The 27,809-nt window shown below is 36.6% G+C and overlaps 1 protein-coding gene across 19 annotated transcripts in view; it reads right to left on the bottom strand.

Moving 5' to 3' along the window:
- MEF2C (myocyte enhancer factor 2C) overlaps positions 1-26,081 on the bottom strand; it is a 140,176-nt gene extending 114,095 nt beyond the window's left edge. For 9 of the 19 annotated variants that reach the window (XM_068667482.1, XM_068667491.1, XM_068667497.1 and 6 more), the window contains exons 1-2: positions 25,916-26,081; positions 16,298-16,396 (exon numbers count right to left, since the gene is read on the bottom strand). The gene's annotated coding sequence lies outside the window, so the exon portion shown is untranslated. Of the gene's footprint in view, positions 1-6,175; positions 6,310-12,112; positions 12,667-16,297; positions 16,397-19,733; positions 19,864-25,915 lie in introns of those variants that run through there. The other 10 variants (XM_068667484.1, XM_068667480.1, XM_068667496.1 and 7 more) reach the window with 7 other exon arrangements.
- Between the last annotated feature and the right edge of the window lie 1,728 nt (positions 26,082-27,809).

The following is a 27,809-nucleotide window of genomic DNA, read 5'->3' on the forward strand; positions in this document are numbered from 1 at the left end:
TATAATGTTTTTGATCCAAGGAGTGGTAGATCTCTACATACTCTCATGACTATGAGTATATTTTGTCTGGAACAAAATATAAGGAGATCTTTTGAAATGCTATTCAAATGGTACCCTTTTTTTCTAACGAGTTTGGCAAAAGTGTCAGAGCGGAATTGAGAAAATGAGGTGGATGTTAATTAACAATGTTAATAATTCTGTACATAAAGCAGTTTTTAGTAGGTCATCAAGTCAGTGGTGTTATGCTACATGAACAAAGAATTTAGTTTCATATATTGTTACATCTGTAATATTGCTAATCAAACATTAATATGTGTAGATGTAAGTTCTGTTTGCATTCATGAAACCAGAATTTCCCAATTATGGTGGAAAGAAAATAAAAACAAACAAACAAACACACACACACACAAAAAAAAAACAAAAAAAAAAAAACAAAAAAAAAACACATTTTTACAATTTATAAGCTGTTTCAAGCTCTTGGATAAATACTAGTGAAGACTGAATATCAGCACAATGTCTAACCAGAGATGTTATTCTTTTTCATTTATTCAAACATAATAATGCGGTCAGGAAGTCAGGTTTGGATTCACACCCACATATTCAACAGTCACATTAACTGTCCAAGAAATTGGCTGAAGAGGCATGTATGCTAGGCCACAAGGTCTTTCCTAAAGGACCACCCAAGCTTCACTGAAGATGACTGACAACAGGCACATAATGGCTATTTTTGAAATGTTTGTTCTCATAAAAGTATATTAAAACATTCTTAGACACCCTGAGCAATGTATCTTACACTGACTCCGTACTTCCTGTCTCAAACAACTTACAGTCAATGCATTACCTACCTATACAATGTTCATTGTCTCCACATTTAAGCACCTCTTCGTGTTTCTAATTTCTATCCAAGATTTCAGAGCTTTGCTAGACATGGTATGGCTCCATTCAAGAAAGACTCGAAAGAATAAGACCACTAAAAGGTATGTAAGACTGACGCAGAAGTATTTATAAAAGAAGTAGTTTCATATATTTAGATGAATATATTTGTAAATGCAAAGATCAAACAGGGCACTTTCTTCCTCTTCTATTGTACTTCATAAAGTAAAATCAAACTTCTCAGATAATGCAATGGAAAACATTGCATGGGAATTAGCTTTTTAAACTAGTTTGAAGCTATATTACAGGCTAGAAACATAGAAAGACTTATTTTTTGAGTAAGAGATATAAAAAACGCAAGAGAACAACTCAACAGCTAAGGAACTATGGCATTACAGTGAAATATGACTCAATTACAGCCCTTCATTTGATGAATATTTAATTATCTATACAAAAATGGCATAGACTTACATAGGGAAACCGAGAGTAGCTTTCTCACAGAACTCTCTATAGTCAACTGATTAAGGACCATTCCAGAAAGAAGGAGCTGTATTTTCTGTGAACTGCTCCAAATTAAGGGTATGAAGTAATTCAAATCAGGTTTCTCAGATCCTTAGTTTGTGCAGTAAAAGTTAAACCAATGCTTATACAGAATTTATAGACTTAATCTGGGGATGTGGACTCCAGCAGAAAATGGGATACATTGCAAATTAAAACTTAAATTCCCATTTTTTCATGCTGTTCTAAGTCACTTCTAATCCAGGCACATACATTCCAGCATCCCGAACAGATTTTAGCTTCTACAGCATCTCAGTAAAGTTTCCAATTTTCATCTGTTTTGTCCTTGGAGAACTGAGACACTGCGTATCAGACTTTCACAAAGCAGGTTTGCAGCTGCATTTTCAATTGCATTCTAAATGTAAAAAAGGTTAGGTTCTAAAAATCTCTAAGTTTTTGAGTCCCTTTCTTACAATGCATGCTTCAGACTGTTGACCAGCTTCTGCTCATTATTTGCAAACTTATTTCTTGCTTCTGTTACCTCAGATGAAGTACGTATATCTTTTAGAGACAATAATTCATGAATTGTATGTTCTAGATATACAATAGATATATATATTAAATACCCTTTAATTATTCTGTTGTGTAATTCATACTGAAGGATTCCACTTCCCAATCTTCTTGAAAATTATCACCGATGGGTTTCACGTGGCACTGCAATTTATTATATTCAAGAACACTGTTTAAAATTTGGAGCACACTACAGAACTGAATTTACTGTGGTTACTTCGTTAATAGAAAACCTCTATTCTGAGAAATCTAGTTTAGATCACCATGCATTCAAAGTGTTCTGTATGCAGGCATGATAATGGGTATTTATTTAACCATTCTGCTTTTAAGATTACTGTTTAAATCAAAAAACTAATATATGAAAACAGAATGTTGCTCATTCTTTTTTTTTTTTTTTTTTTTTTTTTTTTTTTTGCAAGTATTAGCAGGGGAATCTCACAAAACTATACACTTACAGATTTTCTAGTGTTTTTCAAGAGGCCTTTTTGAAATAGCTACCTTTTATTTTGAACTTATATCTATCAAATATGGAAGCTCTATTTTTAGGATGATGTTTAAATTACAGAGCAATCTTCTGATCCATTAGTGGAACAGCTTCCTCCTTCCAATCACATCTGGAAAACAGTAGAGTGAAAGGAGAGAACAAATACTTTCTTCCTGACCATCCTCAAAATTAGTTTTTATCAGAAATCTGGAGAAGTGCTATTCCATGTCCTGTTTGGTGTCGTCAAGAAATTTGATGGTCTCACAACAGGTTTCTCTTTAATCTCCTATAGAAAAATGTGGTAGAACATAGTGCTACTGCTTTACAGACAACATTTAGTGACTTGTAAAAGAAGACAGCGCCAGAAAATCACTTGTCCAAATTTATGACAAGTACTACTCTTCAAAACAGACCAGAATATCTTTCTTTCATGTCATGCCTCTTTGCTGCATCAGATATTGCTTCATATTGTTATTCAGATTAAAAAATAAATTAAAAAAAAAAATAAAAAAATAGTCTACTTCGATTGAAACATCCTGGTGTGATGACTGAAGTATTTTTCCACAGCATTAAAAGAAGGAAAAAAATTCCTAAAAGCTTTAAAACACCTTGCAAAAATACCACTTTTTCTATTTCTTTCTTTGTCCTAAGGATTTGCATTATTGCTTTTAAAAACCATATCCTATCCCTGAATCCTTTTATTTATTTATTTATTTATTTAAATATGAAATTCCAGAGATCATCAGTAAGGATGCAATCAAGTTGACTATTCTGCTGGTCACCAAAATATGTAATAAGGAGCTTATAACAAATATCTGCTTGAAGCAGAACGGAACTAAATGCAATGTTCTGGGTGGGGATTTAAGTACTGGAACTTGTACTGAAGATAGATCCTCATTTTTCATTATCATTATCAACTTTTGGAAAAAACAAGAAAATATCACTGCAGATGTCAACTCCTATACCAAAAGAAAACAAAGAAGAATACTGTTTCTGAGCTATGCATAAACTTCTTTATATATATATATATAGATAGATATAGATATAGATATATAGATAGATATAGATATAGATATATAGATAGATATAGATATAGATATATAGATAGATATAGATGATATAGATATAGATATAGATGATATAGATGATATAGATGATATAGATATAGATGATATAGATAGATATAGATATAGATATAGATATAGATATAGATAGATATATTGCAGCATTAACAGTAAAACAGAAGCTCTAGATCCATAGCTGGAATAAATCTATTGTTACTCCAGCGAAGATATGCAGCTTTCTACCGACCCAAGGATATAGGTAGGCAGTCTCAATTTCTGTACTTGTAATCACAGGCAGTTTTGCTTTAATTAGGTAACATGCCAATCATTTCATCACGTTTCCTTTTAAGAAAAATCTGGAATATTATTTTCCAATTAATAAACATTTTAAAATCAATTGAAAATTATTTCAAATTGCTACCAACACATCACATGTAAATAAAAGTACTAGTAATCCAACAAGCTTGGGCTATATTTTTTAGTGTCTGCTCCGAAGAACTTTAATGAAATTCTGCTTCATTCTATTTAATTTTAAATGTGCATGCCAGTCCATTAGGCTCTTACTAACATTTATGGTCATATTTCTGATCTCTAAAAATTCATGTATGTGTGCTTTGGATAAAGTTGTGCATTCTGTATGCCACTGAAAGAATGCATTCCCTGTCTCAGTATTCTGACATATAAAAACGTGTCATGTAGAAGTCTGGGTAAGTATGCAGTTTCACACTTATTTCATACATTGCAGTGGAGTAATAAGTTGGCTTTTTCATGTTCTGGTGCTGTATCAATTCCTTATCTGCACCCTATATACACAGAGAAGATAAAAGAAAGAATGCTGCTTTGATAATTTGGAGGGTAGAAAGGTTCTCATCAAATACTGATTCAAAATCAGTTTCTTTTATGTATAAAACACATTTAAAGAAGTATTATTTTGTTAAGACTGTTGTCCTGTGTCTGCAGCAATTAAGTATTACTCATAGCAAGACAAATTCTACATACTTCAGTAGGAAATTTGTTTGAAGTCTCCAAGATTAAGGTTTTAAGTACAACTACTGTGGATTGTCCACTCTCCTCCACATCTTTCCAAGTAGTCCATTGCCACATCCTTCCTCATCTTCCTAAAAGCCTTCCTTTATGCTGTTTCTCCTACTTCTCCTATTCAGTACAGACAGAAGTTACATTCAGGACACAGATGGACAGAGATAAAGCAGGCCTGAGCAAAAGCGAACAGAACATACTGTCTCCTGCTGGTTTCACAGAATATTCTCCAACTGTACTAACTTTTTCTACTGAGTGCCCAGGCATTCCCGAGGGTTACTGCAACCAGAGGGGAGTTCCTGGCAGCATATGTCACAAGATAAAATTCCTGGATGAAAGGGATAGAAGGGCCAGCTCTACAAGAGGACCACAGAACCTCAGTGTCCTGTTGTTTCTCTACAGGTCCCCTCCTCCACCATCTTTAGGGACCCAACTCCAACAAAATGATTTAAAATAATCTCTACTGAGAACTCCATATGGAATTTTTAAATGAAAAGTGACCTCCTCCAGTATTTTGTGCTGGTGGATACATTCCAGAACATTTTAATTTCTGTGATGATCCTTCGGTAACTAATTTATTTAGATTAAAATAATGCAGTATTATGAATATGATGTCATATCACAATGTACTTGTCAGTAAGAGGAAGATTTTATTAGAAATCAAATAAATAACACATACTATGTTACTTGTTACTTATATCACTAGAAGTAATGTTTCACGTGGACAACATTATATTTACTTTCGCGATGTGTTTTATAAACAGTTTCACAATCCTCCCTTGTCCTTTGTACAGATTTTGCTAACAGCTATTGATTAACTACTTAAAAGTAAATAGTAAAATTTAGCTGAGCATGGGCTCGACAAATGCAATGGTCCCGGTGACTATAAAAGCAACCATAAATAAAGTTATTTCTAATTCAGTTTATTTAAGTGTGTATTTTGTAGTTATAGGATAAGAGAGGAAAGACAGTAATCACAAAGGTGAATTCCTTCAATGGGAAATGATTAACAATAATTTTCATGATAATCTTTACTGAAACAATTATACAGTTGGAAAAAAAAAAAATAATAAAAAAAAGAACCAGGAAAGACCTGTTAGGTTGGAATCCAAGTCCCGTATCAGTAGTGCTTTGTAACCTGGGAAAACGAGGCAGAAGAGCTGTTCAATTCCATCCCTAATCTGTGTGTTGCCTTATGGTTACCTTAAATTAAGGCAGTAGATACTGACTTTCCAGGACCTGGTGCATTGGCCAGGATCTCTGAAGATTTCTCTGCTCGAACTCTTGAAGCCCTCCACAGTCAGGAAGGTGGCAGATGGCAGAGATAAGTACTTCTACCCTGTTGAAACAGGTGACTGCTAAATCACCTTCTTCAGCAAATTGCAAAAGGAGGAGCCTAGGCTAGAGACCTGGCTTTCGAGAGAGTTTATTCCATGCAATATAAAAATTAACAGTTCTCAAATATTTTATCCAGACCGGTTTCTAAATAAGTCAGATAATGTATTTCTAGAATTTCCTAGGAAGTATTTTTGTAATCTAAACATATTTAGCTGTCAAACAAACAAAAATCCCACAAAACAAAAACCAAATCCAATAAAACAAATAAACAACAAAAGGAAAAACAACATTAACAACAAACAAAACCCACCTCAATGAAGTCCTGTTTAGCTGTATTTCGGAGTAATGAGTAACAGTCCTACACTTCTTAAACATTCTTCTTAATGCTTCCTTCTATTTCTCTTTCAAATTTACTTTCTCTTTGCAAGTGAAGAAGCAATGTAACTATATGAGAAAATGACAAAATTCTATCACTTTTGCATTTTAACTTTCCTTGCTGAATAATAGATGGCTTTTTCATACTTTGAAATACTTTCAAGATACATGGAACTTTAAAGGCTAGGACACTATTCAATGTTTACTGACAGATCCCAGAATTGCCTCTTTGCAGTTTAGAACTAATGGGGAAGCAATGTAATACAATCAGGGTTGATGGCAGAACATAACCCTAAAAAATACATTTTTTTACATATTTTAAAAATAATACTGATTCTGCATGTCTAAATTTAACTTGCTGTACTCACTAGTTAGTGAATTGCTAGTTATTTATAGTTATAATAATTAGTTATTCACCGAAGTTAAGCACCACAGGCACTTAACTCCGCATGTTCATTGAGAAGACACAGATTTTCGTTACCTTTATTAACTGGTAAACTTACGGTTTTTGATTGCAAAATCACTTTCCTTTTCTTTGAATTTTGTTTAGTAGAAAAAGTATCTTGCAAATTCACTGCTTTTCTTGAAATTCTTTGAATAACAGACTATACTTCGAATGTCATCATTAAATTGATCTCATACTTTACATAAAACTGCGTGACATTAAAATGTGCCAAAGTGCTCTCAGCTTTAGCTGCTGCTTTATCATTGTAAGACAGTACCTGACAGTTCAAATATACAGCTGGGCCCCATAAGTTATATTTTGTCACACTGATGCTGGGTAACTTTTTGAAAATTATACCCTCCTGTCAAAGAAATAAAATATGACACTGTTGTATGATATAAATCTAATATAATTGAATGTTTTTTTTTTTTTTTAAGGTATTCATAAGTTATATGGCCAGACTAAACTTGTAAGAAAGGACAGTATATTTCAGTCTTTAGCACTCCAAGCTCTGTTTCAATATTTTACACACACAAATTCCTTTTCAAAGGTACTGGTCATCCACATCTAGAAACAAAACTATCAAGTGAGCGTTTCACAGATTGGGAAACTGGCCTAATGCAGTATTTTTTCTAATACAACATTGAAATAACCAGGAACAATTACAAAATGCGACAACTTAACAATTCTTTAAGGACTATATTAAGCAAACATGTCTCAGACTGGTCTTTTTTCTTTTCCATTTTATTTGGCTGTGAGGTAGTTCAGGATATTTCAAACATTTCTATAACTGCAGTTATTGCCTATTACCAGGGGCTTACTTTTGGAAACATTACGCTACGAAAACTTTTTAAATTTCCATTTGAGCCCCATAATATGGTTGTTGAGAAGTTACTGTAATGCATATGGGAAACAAAAGGAGAAAAGGAAAATATATTCGTATGTATATGTATGATATAATCTACAGCTAGACAAAGCAAGAATCAAGGAAAATAAAAATGTGCTTTCAGGGTCCATTAAGATGAAACGTCTCAATTTACAGGAGTTTCCTGTCTGATTATAACACATACAAAATTAAATGCATAAATATTAATTTTATGTATCGCATAAGATGAAGGCAATGAAAAAAACAATGTTTACATTTATGGTTGACTCATTAGTGTTTTATTATGTGAAACACTAGGAGGCATCAGTTGGGTAAAAAAAAAAAAGAGTTCTTTTTTTTTTTTTTTTAAATGGTAAGAAATTAACATAGAAGTAATCAGCTTGCAAGTTTCAGATGTCCAAATGCTAAAGGCTGTACATAATAATTAAATTATGCAAATAGCCAAAACTCTCCATTCTCCCGGACATATCACAGACATAGTTAATAATACATGGACAACATTTTATTTCTTAACTATTTTCAAACCAATCTACTGCATTCACATGTGCAACACAAAGTATAGTTTTACTTTATATTCAGTATTTTAAAAATAACAGAATAAACACAAAGTAAGATGACTTACTTGTATTCCTCAATATTATACTTTTTGGTAAATCTGCAAAGAATTGACATCTTGTACGTACTCTCCTCTGAACGTAAGCTCTTAACAGGGTAAATGCTGTGAATTTAGTGTAGTCCCAAGCACTTTAAGAACTTTTAATTGCTACCTCAAGATATCCTCTAGGCAAAAATGATTTTAAAAATCCCAGGACAATCATCATATTGTATCACATTATATTTCCTCAGAGCAGTGAATAAACAGAACTTTTAAAATTTTGTGTAACAATGCCACAAGTTGCTATACCTTTTAGGATCAAGTAATACAAAACCAGTAAGGTCAAAACTGATTTTTACTTCCTTCTAATTGCATTAACAATGACTAAGCAAGAGAGTTATAGCTGTCTTATAGAATAATCAATTGAAATTGAAGTGTGTCTTGCCATGCTGCAGCAATCAGCCTTTATCTCTGCCCAATCAAAATGACATGTGAACTGCCTAATCCTTCTTTTGTAAGGCACGTAAGACTTTGTTGTCACTGTTGGTTTTGTGAATCGCTTCTATAAGCTGGTCTGATTTCCTAAAGATGACAGATCCCGGTGAATAGACAAGCTCTACTGCACTGCAGTCAATGAGAGGGTGAGATTAAGGTGGAGGACTAAAGACACTAGCTTTTAATCACCTGTCCACATGTAACATTGTGCACCAGTTCTGAGAAAATTACCTTAAAGCTGGACACAAGACCAAAACAATTCCTATACTTAAGGAAAACAGAAAATCAGGATTTTTTTTGTTTATAGTTTTTCTTTTGCACAACCAGTGCAAGAAACCTGAATTGTTCTTCTAAGCCCATTTTGCTTCTGAAATAAGATGCAAAACTGTATTTTAAGACTTTTCAAATACCAGAATTATATCCTTACTCTTAAGGCTGAAGTCTTCTAGCTGTTTGCAATTACACAGATAATTCTTAGTATATTATGTCTCAGTTGCTACAGAGCCTAAGTATGGGCATAGAAAAATTTCCCTGTTGAAATCAAATACCAAGATTTTAAAAGTTCAAAATACATCACAAATATGACTGCTTTGGTTATTCTTCAAAATGCTGAAGGAGAGAGTATAAACTTGAAATTATACGACATCTATATATGCTCATCTTTATAATATGTGTTTTCAAAAGAACACCATCACATTATATATATGATTTTTAGATAATGTGTGTAATTTAGAATAATGATGTCCAACAGGTAAAATGGAGTCTATGTATCAAAAAAAAAAAAGCAAAAAAAAAAAAAAAGCTTTTTTTTTCTTTCAAACACCTGATACTTGCTTATGACTGCTAGCTCAATGAGATGTAGAAATACTACTTAGCTGTCTCTGAAGATGAACTGAACTATTTTGCTGAACAAGAAATTAACCTGCGATAAAGAAAAGTAAAATTAAAATAAATGAAGACGGAAAAAGTATTCAATTCACAACTGCTGCTTAATTCCTTATCTTCTATAAAGATACATTTATCTACTAAATAATGAGTATCAAAATCTTTCAAAGGTAAACTTTTGGAAAAAGCTTAAGAAAGCCTCATTTTCTTTGTCTGCAATGCTTTACATATCTCAGAAAGCACAGCTGTTTAAGATAAGTATCTGGTTTTTTTTGTTGTTGTTGTTGTTTTTTTTTATACATGTTGCAGACATGCACATAAAGAGAGATATTAAAATAATATGAAATTTCAAGAACATTTTTCTGACCCTGTCATTTAAGAAAATTCGCAGCATTCATGTCAATTTTCTTTTGACACTCCAATACTGGAAGCTGAGAAACATAATGCTAAAATATTTAATCTCACACACATTATTTGATACCTCTTTCTATAAGGCTCTTAAGACTAAGTTTCTTTTTTTCTTGGTCAAGTAAACTTAAGAGTATTCAAACATATCTGATTCCCAAATTCATTTACAGGACATCAAAAGTGGCATTCTATTCACCTTTTTCCAAAGAGAGCTATGGGACAGGCAAGAGCTTTAAGCATTTTAGGGACCTGACCCTGCAAAATATTTTTTATGTAACTTCTTCATTTTCACACAAGTTGTCTCAGCTTTATCAGTGGGACAAGCTGTGTAAGTACTTTTTGCAGGAAAGGTTTTCATAGTCAGGTCACCACATTACCTTCTGATACTAGCCACATAAAGTATATCAGTATATATACTGATAATATAAAATAAATATAAGTATAATAAGTATATTAATATAAGTATAATAAATATAAATTAAATATATAAACAAGTTTTTAAACTAAAAAGATGTGTACTACGAGGAACATGGAAGCCACAAATTAAGGGCCATTCACTCAAATTCATCCCTAAAGAAATTTTCCATTACTTCCAAAGGGACTTAAGTGTTAGCAGAGACTTCAGAATTAGACCCAATATGAACTATGTATTCATTAATATAGAAAGAATAATATAATAGGGGTTTTAATAAAATTGATAAGGACAGAAACTCTTGCGATTATTTTTTTCTGACTTGGGGTTAGGGTCCTAAAATAATGCAACAAAAATAATTTACGAAATAACAAATCCCAAAGTGGCCAATTGCATTAGTGTTTAAACTGGAAATCCATATGTAATACAGAGGTTAAAACTGGTTCACAGGTGGTTTTATTTCCATGCCCTGCCAAGCCTCTAGGGATTAGAGTTATTATATTCCATATTAACAGTAGTTTTCAACCACAATACCCTGGAAAGTGCCAGTAAAAAAGAAAACTAGTCCCATTTACATCTAAAATATTTGGTTTATCATCCATCCTGTAGTTCTTTTAAAGTAAAGATATGAAACTAGGACATTTGCCATTAAGCTGATCAACGGATATGTGCTATGAAAATGCATTCTGTGTCAAGACAATTCTTTTCTGATCACCAGTAAAACACAGGCAAATTGTATTTCTCTACTAATTCTCTTAAATATTTTTTCTTAAGTTGTGTATAACACTATCTGATTTTAGGATACAGGTATTTGCTAATAATAATTATTACAAACAATAAAGAAAATAGAACTCTTCTAACTCTTCTATAACAGACAATGCTTAAGTTCCCACAATAATTCATTACGTTTTATTTGGATTTTTTTTTCCCTTGAGAAAATTAATGATTAATTTATCCTTCTTTTGCTTTTCAGGCTGACAGAAGGTCACACTAAGTTTCATAGAAAATGCTAAGTATTATAGTTACATAATGTACCAATAGCCTTACAAGTCTCTTATTTACATTAAACTTTATCTTAGCCTATAAGTACATCAACTAAAATAGCCCGTTTTGTGACTCCCCTGTATTCAAAAATACAAGAATTACTGAAAGTACTATGTAAAGACTAAAACATACTATTCCCAGAGGTTCGTTGGCTATGACTTAAGTACCCACATCGATGCAAGGGGTCTCTCCATCTCAAACTTAAGTACTCACAGGAAAGATGCACAAAGTTAAACAGTTGCAAGCATGCATTACCTAAACTCAAGAACTGAAGAGCCTATGATGCAATGAAGTTCAAGAGCGTTTCCCTCAAACTGGATTGTTTCCTTAGTCTGAAAAATCAGGGTGCAAGCACTACAAGGTCATAGCATTTGGTGAACTATTAAAACAAAACAAGCTTCAAACACTTCACGGTATCAAACATGGAAATGACATAAACTAACTTCATCAAAGTTACCACATGGACAAAGACAAGTCTGCAGTAATTTGAATAGCCAGTGATTTAACTATGTTACTTGTCTGAAAAGTTACTTGTAAGCAACTGACAGAACAGTCATACTCTTAAAAAGTCTGCAGGCAACCTCACTCCCAGTCTGCATGCACTGACTGACACATTCTTCAAAGGCAATAGTAAACGTACGTAGGGCTTCTGCCCTATGCCCCCTCTATTTTATTCCGACGCTGAATTTCACATGTACTTACATGATAAACATTTAGCTGTTTGGGTGATCAGACTAGTCCTGGAGATATTTTCCTTTCATAGGAAAGAGCAAAAATCCCCTTACTTCTTCCAGCCTTAAATATTCGCCACCTGGTTCAACATGCAGCCTCCTTGAATCACACACACAACCTTCGAAGTCAATCCAATAAGGAGCCAGAAGACGTCTGGGGTGTGAGTGTGTGTGTGTGTGTGTGTGTGTGTGTGTGTGCGCGCGCGCGTGTGCGTGTGCGCGCGTGTGTGCGTGTGTGCAGCGTGGAGGAGGAGAAAGTGGCTGAGCTGCTGGTCGGATTAAAAGTAACCGGACTCGTCCCGAGAGCGTCCAGGAAGGAAGTGACAGCAGGCGAATGGGAAAAGCCGAGCAGCTCACAGCCTTTGTAACATCGCGGAGGGGAAGGGGGAGGCAAGGAAGGGATTCAAACTACACGCCTGACGAGGTGTCTGTCCTTGTCTGCTGCTCTCCCTCTTCCTCCCTTTTCTTCTCCGCGTCTCTATCTCTCTCTCTCTCTCCCACAATCCCAACCGAGTGACTCTCTCCTCCCGAGCTGGAGAAATAATCAGTTTCACTCTTGCAAAAAGGGGGCGGGATCAGATCCCGAAAGCGTTTTAATAAAACAAACATAGAGCAGCGGCAGCAGCAGCAACTCCTTTCCTTGCCCCTCTAGTCTAAACTAGATTGATAAATTACTCCACTACACTACTTTAATTATGTATATGGTATGCAGAATAAATCACTGAACATCAGCACCTCAATCAAGCACTTTTTAAATGATAATTGCATCTTGGGCGAATCAATCTTTCCATTCCTGACATTTTGCTAATTTTAGTTTTACGGTGGGGGTAATGGCATATGCCACACGCAAACCTAATGACAATCCTTTATTATACCGCGCCACGACAACGCGGCGAGCCACTGCATATTTTCCCCCTTCTGGCGAGGTACAGTAGCGTGAGGGCGCAGATCTCTGCGAGGAACCAGGGGGGTGGTGGTGGGGAAACACATCCCGGGGCCGCTCCGAAAGCGGCAGCGCAAACGCTGCGCACGCCGAGTTTGCGGCGAGCCAGGCGAGGGGCTGGGAACATCCCCCCCACACACTCCCCCCCCCCCTCCCGGCACGTCCGAGCCCTGCGAGCGGGCAGGGACGGCCGTGCGAGGCCGGCGAGGAGCTTTTCGGGAGGGGACGGCGCTGTCAGGGGGGCAGCAGAGCCTCATCCATCGCCGCTGTCACCAGCCGGCTCCTGCAGCGCCCCGGGGACGCCGCTTTGCGCCCCCGCTGCGCTTCGTGTCCCGTCCCCTGCTCCTTGCCTGCCGGGGCTCCTTCTCCGGAGCCCTCTGTCTGCAAATCCACACAAAAGTCCTCGGGCTCCGCACCCGGCCCCGGGCGCGGAGCTGAAGCGGTGGCGAAGTTTGGGGCAGCATCCCTCAGCCTTAAAACCCTGCTCTCCTCCCCGTGCCCCGGCCCAAATCACAGCCGTCTCTCGGGGATGGTCTCGGCTCAGACTGATCCACGGCCGTGCACGCCGTATAAAAGGGCAGGACTTTTCTTTTTTTCTTTTTTTTTTTTTTTTTAATAGGTGCATTTGGTCTTACAACCAGGACTGTGCTGTATGTGAGCTTGAATCCAAATCAGGCGCGTGCAATACTCTGCGAGTAAAACTGGACTTTGCAGATACTTGTTTTTATTTTCATGTAGATAGCCAACTTCTACAACCCTTTGAGAGCAGCAGGGGAGTTTATAAAGGCACAGACCATTATTTTTATGATAGATTACGGTACTGGAAATAGGAACAGCATGCATGATAAAACCAAAACACTGAATTCAAACAGCAGTGATAAATATATATTTGGTTTGTTTTAATACAAGTTCTTCGTCTTGCAGTCTTTTCCCCTATAAACATCTCATTGGGCCACTGACCTACTTTGGAAGCTCCATATTTGACAGTGAATAAATGTCTTCTAAATTCTACTGTACTTAAAACACGGATGCGCAAGGCACGGGCAGAGCAAAATGAAGCTCTAACAAGCATCCTGAGATCGTTCTCAGCTCAGACTCCTGGAGACCTGACCTCCACTGACTACACGTCTCAGGGTGCCCTAAATCTCCCGAGGAGATTTAGACATAGAGAATAGACAACTTTTAACCTGCAGACAGTTATGTGGTATAAAATACCCCGACATGAGCAGTGCCGATGTGCCTTGAACCACCAGGCAGCCAGACATCAGCCAAACGCCTTGTGGATGGAGGTGAGAGGCACAGGAGTGTGGCAGGGTCAGCAGTGGAGCCCAAGTAACACTGGGGAATTTAAACTTTCTCAGCCACAGGTCTGGCATGAAGCGCAGGAGGAGAGGAATATGGAATAGTTACATGGGTTACATTGCCTTGCTATGCCTCTTCTGCAGGCAATTTTGGTCTCCCGGAATGGCACCCAACTTTCCAGTAATATTCATATTTTCTTAGCGGCAAAAATAGAAAACTGTGTTAAGACTTCACACTTTTGTGCTCTAATTGAAAATGACTATCATCTGCTTTATTTTGTGCAGGATATGTAAGTTTTCAGGTTTCTGGCTAGTTGATAACACAGCCCTTCAAGTGGCAAGACAGAACTTGAGTACTATCATGTCCTGAAAGCAATTATCAGAGTAGGCAAGTATTTCAGAAAATAAAATATACAGCAGCTTAGCACATTTACAACACCTTCATGTGGGCACTGGTGGCCTAATCTTTAAATAGTTGTGACCTTCACATATTGGGAGTATCTTTAAGCCATGCCAAGTTTTTGTCATGAGTACAATTCATCAAATGCATGTAAAGGACACCTCAACTTTTAAAACAGGGCTCAGATGCTAGGTGGACAAACAGATATCAGGAAAGGGATTGTGCTTTCTCACTCATATCAGGGTTAGATAAGGCATAAATTTGTGCAATATCTTTTGAAGTATTTAGGATTTTTTTTTTCTATTTTGCTGTATTTAATTTTAAAATCTGGAGTAATTTCAAACAGTGAAAAACCTTTGTTCTGGTGTCTGTACTTGTACTGATGTTCCACAAATGCAACCTTTTCAAATTTCTGGCAGGAGACTCAAATCCACTCTTTCTGCTGTTGACAGGTCGTGTGTAGGTCTGCTGACATTTTTTTTTTTTCCCTCAGTCCACCACCTGAGGCATTCACCGTCTTAAACAGCGACACATCAGTCAAAATGCAATAACTATAAAATCAGACCTCCAAAGTTTTATCAAAGAGTGAAACGTGCCCAAGTATCTCTTTCCTTTACAAGTATGATTATCTCAAGGTGGGCTTAGAAAACACTCCTTTGAAGATGATTATCAAAGTCCATTTTTGTTCTTTTGTGGCTGCTGAACATACCTTTCCCTTAGGAGAAATGAGGTTGCCAGCTAACATCTTTTAATGGCGTTTAAACTGAGAAGAGGTAAGGTTACTATGAAATGATCCACCTCCTTTGCATCCTAACCCTGGGGTGGCTTGGTTTCTATTTTCCGTTCAAAGTTCTGCTCAACCCCACTCCACTCCACGCCTCGCTCTCTTCCACCACCTCCCTATCTTGTAAGAGCAACGCAGTATAACACTTCTTCCCATGTCTGGCTGCTTTTAAACTTGGCCCACGCTGGGTGCAGCGCTTGAAGTGAGCTTTACAAAATTATTTTAAAGTGAGCTGGGGCGGTTGCCACAGCAACCCACCCTGAGAGAAATCGAGGCTATAGATTAATCTACCCCATAAGATTATTCAACAGTACTGTATTTGTTCTTCGTTCATTCAGAATATTCCCTCAATCCATATTCTTTTCTGACGATCAAAAGATATAAACTCGGATAATTTCAAGGATACTTATTCCAGGAGCACAATTTAAATGCTTTGCAAACCACAGTACAGAGCTGAAATATACATGATTCTTTGCAAAATCATTTAATTGCAAAAAATATTTGCAAGATAGGCACAGATGACACATGAACTTTAAATAAAATGGCATGCCATTACTAAAATGGTGTTATATACATCAGGCAATGATTACAGAAAACCTTTGTCACAGGTGTACCTGTAAGTACATAATACAGCAGAGCTTGCTCTCCAGGCTTTGCTTTTAACATTAAATCTGAAAACAATAAATAGTACTTTGTAATACCAAATGCAATAAATATTAAACACTCACCACATACACCCTCTTTATTGTCAAAATCATCCGCCTCCAATGCTTTACTTAATCTTTTCCATAGTAGTTACTTCACAGTTTACAATTCGTGTTCGGCACCTTGGATGTTTAAAAGCACAAAAGTAGTGTATTATTAAAATGCAAACCCATAGTACTTAAATATATTTAAAGAGATTTATGAAACAATTTCTATAAAAAGAATACGAGCCTTTACCGATGTGCACTTAGGACTAAAAGGAGTATCACTTGTAAGTAACTTGAAGTTTTCAGCTGTCATAAACTCCATCTAAATCCTACCTCAGGGATGCTGCGCTACCCATAAAATTACAAAAGCATTGATCTCGGACCCTACTAATCCTCCAGCAGGTACTTAGACAATAATTTACGCGCCGATGTACACTTTGAAAAGAAGCAGTTGTCCCATTGTTTAATAAAGGCCAATTGAAAACACGCCGAAATGTTAAAGCCCAGGCTGTTAATTCCTTCCCTGTTGCCCACAGCTGCTTGCTGTGCCGCTGACCCAGGACGTTCCCCTGCGGGAATGCAACACCCGGCACCCCAATGGTGGCTTTACAACAGAAACGCCCGTTTTTGGACAACGTGGGTGTGATTACGTGTGGGGAGGGGGGCGCCTGAGCCCGCAGCAAACACTCGGCTCCACGGCGTGCATCGGGGCAGCGGCGGCTGCGCTCCCACCCCATCCCCGTTCCCTGCGCGCGTTTGGCCGGTACCCTCCTAACGTTTGGAGTTAATTTATCCTCCTAATGAGCGAGGAGGCGGTGCTGGGTCCCTGCAGCCCCGCCGGAGGGCGCCGTGCAGTGTGTGTGAGTGTGCGAGTGTGTGTTTCTGCTCCTGGAAGGCTCCCTGGCCCTTGCACCCCTTATTTTACCCTGGAGTAAAACTCATGGCCTCCGTGGGGACCTTGGAGGTAGCCTCATCGGCGTCATTATCTCTGACTTCCCAGGCTGTCAGAAAGTTGCTTTTGTTTGTTTGTTTGTTTGTTTGTTTGTTTATTTCCCCCTTTTTACAAAAAGCGGGATTTGTTTTCATGGCATTTTCCCCTCGATGGTAGTTTCAAGGGCCTTAGCGGGGAAGAGACTGATTGCAGAGGGGAAAAGGCTGCCAAATGCACCAAGTCAACAATGAAAAGGGGGGTTGTTTGTTTTTGTTAAATTGATCCAGTTCTAGTAATCTGAAGTGTTTCATTGTTACAAAAGGCAGTTTCTGAGGCTGTAACTTGCAACTTGGTATTGTCCTCTAACTACCTCACAAACAGTTGTCCAAATATTATTTTTATCTGTGATTTTTTTTTTACTGTAGTGTTTGCTTTGTTTCATTTTTAACAGTGTTTTAAAACTACGATAAAGAGAAACTTCTTTGTTGACAAATACGCTTTCTTTCAAAGATTAGATATTACTAAAATTGTCCCGAAAGTGTAAAAATAGCTTTATTACATTGTGAATGACAACACAGGCTAATATTGGACAGCAGAGATCTGGAGCTAGTGATAGCCAGTCTTTCAGTTTGCCACACATACTTTTTAGAAATAGGCTTAAGGCCTGTCACTGCTTTGAAAATGAGGCTGCGTTTGCATCCAAAGGAGTTAACAACTCTATGGAAAAGTTAAATTTAGTGTTTTATGTGGAACTGGGATGCTGTGGGGCTTACGCACCAGATCCAAACTCCCCTAAAGTCTGTAGAAATCCAATGCATGCTGATGGGTTTTAGATGAGACCCTAAAATGGAAGCTCAGGCCCACATCAGCAGTCACACAGATCCTATTCCTGCCTCAGACTTAATCTTTGGAAACGATTGAACTCCAATACTGGGCACTGCCTCTCTATAAGGTATTCAAATGTTCTCATCATCCTATGACAGCATTCCACCAAATGTATAAAGTTTATATATACACATATGTATTTTAGGGGGACAACAGTTGTAGTCAATGAGCTTACTTAAGTGTAGCTGAAGGAAGAATTTAACCTACTAACCTTTCCCCTGTTGAGATTTAGGGACTCCAAAAATGTGAGTCTAGACTTGCATGGAAGAAATGTATCAAGGGTTCTTCAGTGTTAGCCAGAAGTAACGAGCAAAACTTTTGTCTCAGGCAAACTGAAAAGCTCGGTAACAAGTTTCAACTTTTCTATTTTTTTTTTTTCTTTCAGAAATATCTTCAGACATAAAGTTAATTAGGTGAAATTTCAAGTTAAATGGGATTTTTTCCTAAGCAAAAATATAAAAATAGATTAAATATAAGCTTAGAGTGGAAATTTGGAGTCACTTTCCCATCTTAATAGTGTTTAAGTACAGGAATGTATCTGAAGAACAATTTTGGAAATGTTGTCACTTTGCATGAACTGCTGTTCATCAGTCTGATTATTCTGCATCTTCATATGCCTCAGAAACATTAGATTTTTTTTTTTAATTTTTATTTTTTTTTAACAAGACATTTGGTGGAAATGTAATTCATATGCTTTAATACAACTGTGACTGAAGTTTACCTAGATTAGCAAAAAGCCTCCCCCACCATGAGATGCAGTATCCTTGCTGTCATTAAAGGCAAATGGTAAACCAAGGAGACATGCTGTGCTTTGGTGGTCTTTGTCCTGAACCAAACAGAGATGGACCTGGAGCAACTGTGGGAAGCCTTAATGTGCTGTAGGGACCAGGTAGATTACTGCCTACTGCAAAGGACATCAAGAGTACCTATTGCTAAACTTCCCCATCTATCTTTTGGTATCACATACAACCTCTAGGCTTGATGAAGTGGAAGTTTAATTTGTTTCAGTTTTAATAGATGTGGTAGTAGATGGTTTAAACCTCTTCACCATTAGTTGAGTTAAAAGAAGTTTCTGCTAGGACAGTTCCCCTTGCCTCTCTCTAAGAAGAAAGGTTCCGTGAAAAATAAGCTTCAGAATAAGCACTGTAAGAAATGCTTGTAACTGCCATTTTTTCATTCCTACTAACACATTTATTTGCCCACGTGATTGCCCCCAGTGGAATAAATAGAATCTTCCTTTGATCACCCTTCATTTTGGAAAAAAGGGTAGGGGGAAGATTTTTTTTTTTTTTTTTTTTTCAGCTATTTATTCCCTATCCTTTAATGAAATGGTATTGCCTAAGGTATTGTGATATTTTCAAATATTTTGCCAAAAATCCCTCAACCCAAAACAAAAAATATGATTGCACCCCCTTACTAATTGTGTGATACTCAAGCATTTGTCTATCTTGCACTGCATGATGATGCGATACAGAAGCAGACAGCCATAGATGGCTAGAAAATGCTTAATTAAGTATTCTGCAGCTGCTACAAATTAGATCAGCATCTGCATCTGTGTAGACAATGAAATTCATGATAATTCTGAGGGCCAAGCAAAGTAGAGATTTGTTTTGGATAGGCCCCCTAGCCACAATTCAAACAAAATTCAAATCAAACCTGTTCTAAGTATAGGAAAACAGTGGTCAACTCCATCTCCTGTTGCTGAAGGCCACTATGGTTTGTCGTCCTGGCTTCAGATGCAGATTCCAACATACCACAAGAAAGGCTGCTGTTATGGCATTCCTAGCTAGAAGAGGAAATGCCTTTTTTGAAAAAAATAACATATATATATAATTTTTTTTGAGAAGCAAAATTCTCAGGAGTTTTCTAGAGTAGACTGAGATATATTTCAAATAAGCACCCAGATTTTTGGACGTTTCTCTGAGAATTTGCATCTATTGCAAATTGCTTACCACTTTCTGTAACTGAAGCTTGAGTAAATGATATGCAAATTTAAAAGGTCAATCATCCTGTCTGTTATAACAGAGTATGCCGTATGATATTTGCAGCACAAATTGAGTATAGCACAGAAAAGCAATAGATTAGTTTATGGAAAGAGGTAATAAAGATAATGCAGATATCAAGAGGTAATGTGTTAGTTTGTGGATATTTTGAGAAAATCCACTTTCTATTTTGTTTGTAGAAGTCCTCACTACTAAGTTCCTGTTTTTGTTTTGCATTTGAGCAGCTCCAGGCACAAAAGTTGTCTATAAATGCATCTTCTAAGCATTTTCTAGGTGCTGGTGTAATATCTTGATAACACTTCTATTATCAAGACAATAATTAATATGAAATTTTATTAGCTGTTTCAGAGAGGCCATTTGAAAGTTGACAGCTCTTGTTGATATGTGAGGAAGAACTTGTAACCTCCATGGCTGTAAAATGTAATTGCAGAATAGTTGGGTCAGCCTTTAGATGCGCTTGTGCCACTTGTGTCAGTCTATATTAAAACTTCCATGAGCCTCCAGCTGTGATGTCATCGGTTATAACTCTTCCCATGGAAGCATTTTAAATACTGAGGTTAAAAGGAAACTAAGCCTCAGAGGTCATGTTTGGATATGTACTTTGGTTTAGATATATTTCATCTGAAGTTATTGTTGCTGTCATATGATCTAGTTTGAACATCTCTGCACAGCTCCTGGATGATATGGACAGGTTTAAATTCCCAGTTCTGTCCTGTTATGTTCTGCAAGCCTATGCTAATCAGCCCAGTTACACCTGATTTCAACAATAATTTTATGGACAGCTACACTGACATGGTTAAAGGAGAGGAAACCTAGCTGCTAAATCGGGGAAATTTCTGGACTTGGGGTTGCTGTATTTGTCAGCCAAGTACAGACCATATAGAGCCAACATCCTTCGATTTTTTAATCAGTCAGTTAATTTCCAGTCATATATATATTGAAATCTTTTGAACTGACCCATAAACTGTGTCACTACCCCCCTCCATTGTTGAGCTCTTAATAAATAAAAGTTAAATGTTTCCATTCTGGTAGCACTAGCTGTTGTCCTTATGTTTAGTATCTACAGGAGCCCCTTTTCTCCAGTACCTCCAGATATTGTTGTCCTCTTGGTGGTGACTGAGATAAGGAGTAAGGCCTGGAAAATAGGAGTGTGTTTGGTCGGGAATTAGGAGGTTTTTTGATATGTAAATGAGAGTGGAGGTTCTTTGGAGGTCCAGGTATTTAGAAGTAGTGAAGATGGGGAAAAGGGCATGTGGGTGTAAATACAGAAGGACTATCATTAAGCAGGATAGACAGATTAAGAATTTCTGGATTAAATTGAGAGTCAATGAGTAGTTCCTGCATCCTTTTTGTAGATCAAACCCAGAAGCTATTACAGAATAGCTTCTCTCAGGAATGGAGGGACAAGTGCTTCTTTACTCAAAGTGGGAAACCGTTCCCTCGTGTTTCTTGGCCAGAATACAAATCAAAATCTCATTTCAGTGAGGCTGTGTGTGCCTGAGATCTAAATGCTATCAAAAGCATAGTGGTTGAGGAGTGAGTGGCTAATGAAGTCAGACAGTGCAAGGACACATAATTAAGTGGGTAGCCATGTCAGTCCATGGGTAGGGACTATCTCCCAATATGGAAGTAGATTATTTCACAACCTCTTCTATTTTTCTCAGCATTGATAGACTCTTCATTAACTTCTATAATTATTGCACATGATATTAATTTGTTATTACCAAACATTTTTCTACATTATTTCAAACACAGGAGATGGACTGATACTGGGGAAAAAACTATCTGTGTATAGTTATATTGGATATACTTTCCTTTGCTTTCTTATGCCAGCACATAAGACAGCAAAGAGGAAAAAAAAAAAAAAAGAAAAAGAAAAATGCTGCAGATACCTATAGCACAAATCATACAAACCATTGATTCTGTATACTTCTGTATCATTGTTAAAGTAGAGAGAGAAAAAAAAAATTATTGGGGGAGATCATTTTTCCTTTTTTTTTTTTTTTTTTTTTTTTAAGAACAAATACAGAAAGGTTTGTTTTGCTGAATTACTGGTTAACTGCTGGGTATTATACTAATCACCTTTTAATTTTTTGCCTTGATAGATGCTGTCATGTTTCAAGGTACAGCACATTGGGTACATTAACATTAGGTTGAACTTCATACACTGCAAGCACAGCTTTTAAGTATGTATGTAGTACTAGCATTACTGTACATATATATTTATATTAACAAATAAAGCAGTAATTTCTGTTTCACTCATTCTGTGCAGTTATTTTACATGTTACCATCAAACTGATATGCCCTAGCTTAAATCTATATGTTTATCTTAGTAAACTGCATTTATTGAACTTGATTTAGAACCCTGTGTGTGTAGAGTTGCATTGTGCATCTGTCGTTCTTGAAAATTTCTTCAGTGGTACTTCCAGAACTTGCTACATAATGCTAGTTGCTTTCAAAGGAACAAAATCTGATTTAACCATGAAATAAATTGTCTGTACTTGCACTGGAGAAGAAAACTCATTTAAGTGTCTGTGCATCTGTACCTTTCAACAAGGGGCAGGTTTCAAGGCCAGCCCACATTACCTTGTGCAGGGTGAACTGGGATGAAATGGAATAGTGGGGAGGAGCTGTGAGCAGCCGTGGGGAGTGGCATGGGGATGCCAGGGGTGTCTCCATGTGTCCCACAGGGACCACAGAGGAGTTCGGAGTGGGCCAGCTGGCAGCCACTGCAGCAGCCTCAGAGTTCATGAGGCAGCCAGGAGAGGCAACGACTGCTCACATTGCTCCTGAACTGGCAAGGAAGAGAGTGCCCTTCTCCATTGCTCCCTAACGTGCCTCTGTTCCTCTGACTTTTAGGGAGATGCTGTGCAAATGATTACCACTGGATTTTTGAACAAAAAGTGAGTCAATAAAAGGCCTTGAGAAAGCTGTATACATTTGTAGAATTAAGTTTTGTTTACTCTGCAAAGGGTATAAAAAGGGTATCATTATAAATGTAAAACGTATATATACACATATATATGTACACACACACTTTACATATACAAATTCATAAAAGAAATATAAAATGGAAGATACTCATGTTTTAAGTGTGGACTTATAAAGCAGTTCTAAGGCAACTCAGCCTACTTTTATCATTTCTACCATGCAATTTCATCTTTGTATCTAACTTCTAAGTGCAACTTCATTGCTTTCAGTGGAAAGTTTCCTGTTTTCACCAGTGTAAGTATAGGATAACAAGGCACAATATGCTTTGAAAATACCACGCAGCACTGTATGAAAAGCCTTGAAATAACTTTTGAAGAATGCAACATAGAGTCACTAAATCATATTTTTTGCAAAGCTTTGTGGTTAAAGATTTTCATGCGCTGTGGAATAGCTATAATATAGACGTCTTCCTGACACTAGACTTTGGATTTACTGGAAAAAAACTAACGTGGTTGAAAGCTGGGTTCAACTGTATCTTTTCAAAATAAAAAAGATAAAAAGATAGTTGAAGAATAAATTACACTAGTTAACAAAATAGACAACTGAGAAGAACCAGGGAGTGGATGGGATGTTGATCTCTTAGTTAACAAGGAAGGTCTGGAATGGAAATAAATACATTTTCCACATATTTTAGGGTTGATTCTGCTTCTAGTTGAAATAATCATGAAGTTTTAGTAAAATAATTATTTTTTTTCTATTTTTTAAAAAATCCCGCAGTATTTCCTATTAGTAATAGAAATATTTTAGAACTTCATTGAACATGCTTATCCCTGACAATTAGAAAAATAAGAAGCAAAAAGACTAGTAAAGGGCACACATATAAATTTGATTCTTTAGATTGCCAGTGCGTAATCCCCACCCTTTGCAATGTTAAACAACCTTTTTAAAGAAAAGTAAAATACTCTGTTTTGGAGTTTCATTTTACGTTTTTTTTTTTTTTTTTTTTTTTTTTTTTTTTTTTTTTTAATTTATTTTTTTTTCCCCAAATACAGTGCAGAATAGACTAACTTTCTAGGAATTTCTTGAAATTACCCAGGAGTTTTTCACAGTAATTACCGTTTCTGAGCCTTTAAAATCAACACAGTAAAATGCTGATGAGATTACAGTTCACAGAAATAAAGGCTCTAATGCAAAGGTTATGAATTTTCCTTGGTTAGTGCAGCACGTACAATGCCTAGTTAACTCTAGAAACTGCCCTTACTATTTACAATCTTCTGATTTAACAGTGCGTGGTTTTAATGTCTGTTTAGGGGATTTAGTTTCTATACTACAAATGTTATTCATGAAACAGCAATTTTTTACAGGCATTGCTTAGTTTGAAGGCAGTCCCTTTCATACTTCATCCAAGAAAGTATCTTGGATATTTAGAGGTTTACTTTATACTTTGCCTAGTAATGTTTTATTCTATTGGTCTCTTATCCTAAGATTCAGTAGGATATTCTTGTACCAAACAAAGTTGTGATGATTTTCAGACAGCATGTTCCAGAAACAAAAATGATCTCTGCTGGTCTTTTTCTGTTTCCCAAAATGAAGAAACGCCTGATCTATCTCTAGAGGTTGGAGTTTCTTGTCATTTTTACTGGTCCCACACCAAGTAGTCTAGCTTAAAAAAATAAATAAATCAGGGTATGCTTAAAAGGGCTTCAGATATTATTATCTGGCCTAATCTTAGTCTGTCCATTGCCGATAAATCATTATTTTGACATATGGGGAATATCCACTACAGAAATAGTATAACTGTATATTGACATACGATTCCTTTCTTTCTCCCGTTAGTGTCTTCTATGATGTGCATGTGAATTGTGGATGTGGAATCTGTTTCCTCAAAAAGATTCATATGGTCAAGTTTTCTCTCTGTTTACTTGCTTAAATAAATGTTTTCAATTTAACACAACAATTTGTAATGAATACTGTGAAACAAAGTTAAAAGAATGAGTTCTTGAAATAGAAATCATAATAAAAATGCTTTTCTCCCCTCCAAAATATTTATTTTAACATGTGGTCACATTTTCCTACATTTTCACATTAATTGAAATCTTATTGTTCTAGGAGAATAAACCTTCTTCCCTTCCTTTAGTTTCCCAGCTCTTACAGAAATTAAAGAATACACACGAGGGCATAATTTGTGGTTTTAAAGTAAGCATAATTGTGTAAATTCATAATAAAAAGCATTATGCCAAGGCAGTACTCTCATACAGACCATTTTGTAATTTGTCTTTCCACTTTAATGAAAGGAAACAGTTTCTTCTGATAATCTTCTGGTGACTGAGTTTTACAGAATGTTCTAAGTATTCTAAATTTCACTCCTCCTATTACCAAATAATCTTATATTGATGTCCAGAAGGAGTTTCTAAGGCTCTGGAATGTCAGCTGAAGCTTCAGATACTGGGAACCGTCTGGAGCCAAACAAAGCCTTCCTATTTATTTGGAAATTACCACTATAATTCCTGTATTTTAAAGGAGGCAGTTGGGGGGGGGAGGGGGGGAGGAAAGGGTACAACACCAGTGCTGCGTCTCTTGGTGTTCCTGTATGTAATCTTGTATGCTTTTTGCATTGAGATTCATAGAAACAATTTGAAAAAAAAGAAAAAAAAAAAAACAGACTATAAATATCCAGTCACTTTCAAGAAACTTTTCTTGGTAACAGAAGCTAAAATCAAGCACCATATCAAATAAAATGAGAATCATGCTACAAAGCTTATCTGCTTTCTCTTGAAGAAAGCTTTGTGAACATAGCCACAAGCCTGGAGCCGAGTCACCCAGTGCTGCGGCAAGCAGAACCTCTCTAAAGACTTAAAATCATTTTTAATCTATTAAAATTCATTTTTCTCTATTAAAACTCACCAGTGCCCTTCTTCTCCAGGAAGTTGTACCCGTCAGCACCTGCTGAGGGCTTCGTTGATCAAACCAGCAGGTAAAAAAAAAAAAAAAAAATAAAAAAATCCCGTAGAATAAAGCCAGACCAGCTGGCTTTGAAGAGAAACCCCCCAGTTTGGGTTGTGTTTGCCTCACTCACCCTCTCCTCGTCAGCCCTGGGCTTTTTCTCCTTTGGTTGTTGACCTGTAGGCTGCGTGATGCAGGCGCACAAGTGTCTGGCAGGCTAAGGTGCACCTGCCTCTGTCACTCCTGAGTAAATTTAGCTGTAAAAGGTATCACTGACAAGCAGACCTTTGTCAGCGCTGGCAAACGAACACAGCATTGCTGTCCCCCTTCAAAGTCCGCTGCGAGTTCAAGTGGAAAATATCAAATTGGTCGTCTTAACCAGGAATTGCTTCTTCGTGAAGAAAAAAAAGGACAAATTGCTTTCACATGGCACAAAACTTTCCTCCTTTATATAGATATTAAAATTACATTCCAAGAATAATCTCTGAACAAGACTGGGTTTTGTTCTATTAATTGTGGCTGGAAGGAAACTTTTTTAATGGAAATACAGCATACACATATTTCAATTCAGGTTATTAAACTGTGTTAAGTATTAAAGTTGATTGCCTTTCTTTTCACTAACTCATTGTGCTTTTTTATCCAAAGAAATATTAGAAGACTAAAACCTCTCAAATAGGAGGTATTAATCTCATTCCCAAAATTAGAAAGCATGCGGTGTTGAGAGACTGGATGTCAAAATTACACGTTCGTAGCACTTATGCGGTGCGTATCTAGGAACCAACCACTTTTAAAAGTGGGAGCTAAAGTAAATGGGAGTCTTCTGAGAGTGAAGCCATCTAAGCTTCGTGTTGTTGTCCTTATCACATTAAGGTAAGGGTATTTATCATTTCTATCTGTCCTCCCCACCTTTTTTTTTTTTTTTTTATTCCTGGAAGTGGCTTCTGGTGATAGAAATAGAACGATGTAAGCCTTATCAGAGAGTTTCAAAAAAAGATTTGTCAATATAGGCTTGCCAAGATCAGTAGTAGCATACCTAGGTACTCCATTTTCTGCTTGAAAACCATGTCATAAACTCAGACAACTTCAGTGAAAAATTTGAAAAGTGTTTACTACAATATGCTGTTTAAAAGTAGCAAAATGTTCCTTCTAAAAACACGATGAGAAAAAATGTGGGTCAGGAGCTCTTTGTAAAATAAACAAGGTTCCTATTTACTTACTTGTATAAACAACCACTCACCAAGCTGTATGTCTCTGCAGGGGCACCCTTTCAGATAAAAACATGGACCTGATTGGCATCATCCTGTATCCATGGAAACGTTTTAAGTACCTCTCTCTCAATATGTACTTCTCTTATTCAGGGTTTAAAAGCTGAGTGCTGAATAAGTAAGTGTTTTTATTTAATAATTATACAGGACGTATTTTGTGGAAGGTTGGTGAGGGGAACAGGTTCTTGGGTTTTGTATCTGTCATAATAAAGCTCTTCTGTTTTCATCATATTTGATAAAATCATGTGTTTCATTTCAAGCCTCCCATCAGCTCTCATTCTTAGATTAAAAACAATGTTCACAAAGTCCTAATGAAAGGGAATTCTGAATTTTTTGATGATCCATTTATGTTTGAAAAACAGTGATCATAGTTCATATTACCTTCAGACTTAGGCATTGCTGTAATTGCATAAACTAGAATTTTTATCTCTTTGAAAGAAAAATAGTAGAAAAAATAAGAAAATCGTCTGTATTTTCATTTGAAAACAGCTATACCTACCTATATATCTGTTTAGTAGGTCACAGAAATTAAGAGCTTAACAATCAGCTTGAAATCTAACCAAAAGACTGAAAATAAAGGAGATGCATTA

This window comes from Anas acuta, chromosome Z (genome assembly GCF_963932015.1).
Source record: "Anas acuta chromosome Z, bAnaAcu1.1, whole genome shotgun sequence".
In the NCBI taxonomy this organism is placed as follows: domain Eukaryota; kingdom Metazoa; phylum Chordata; class Aves; order Anseriformes; family Anatidae; genus Anas; species Anas acuta.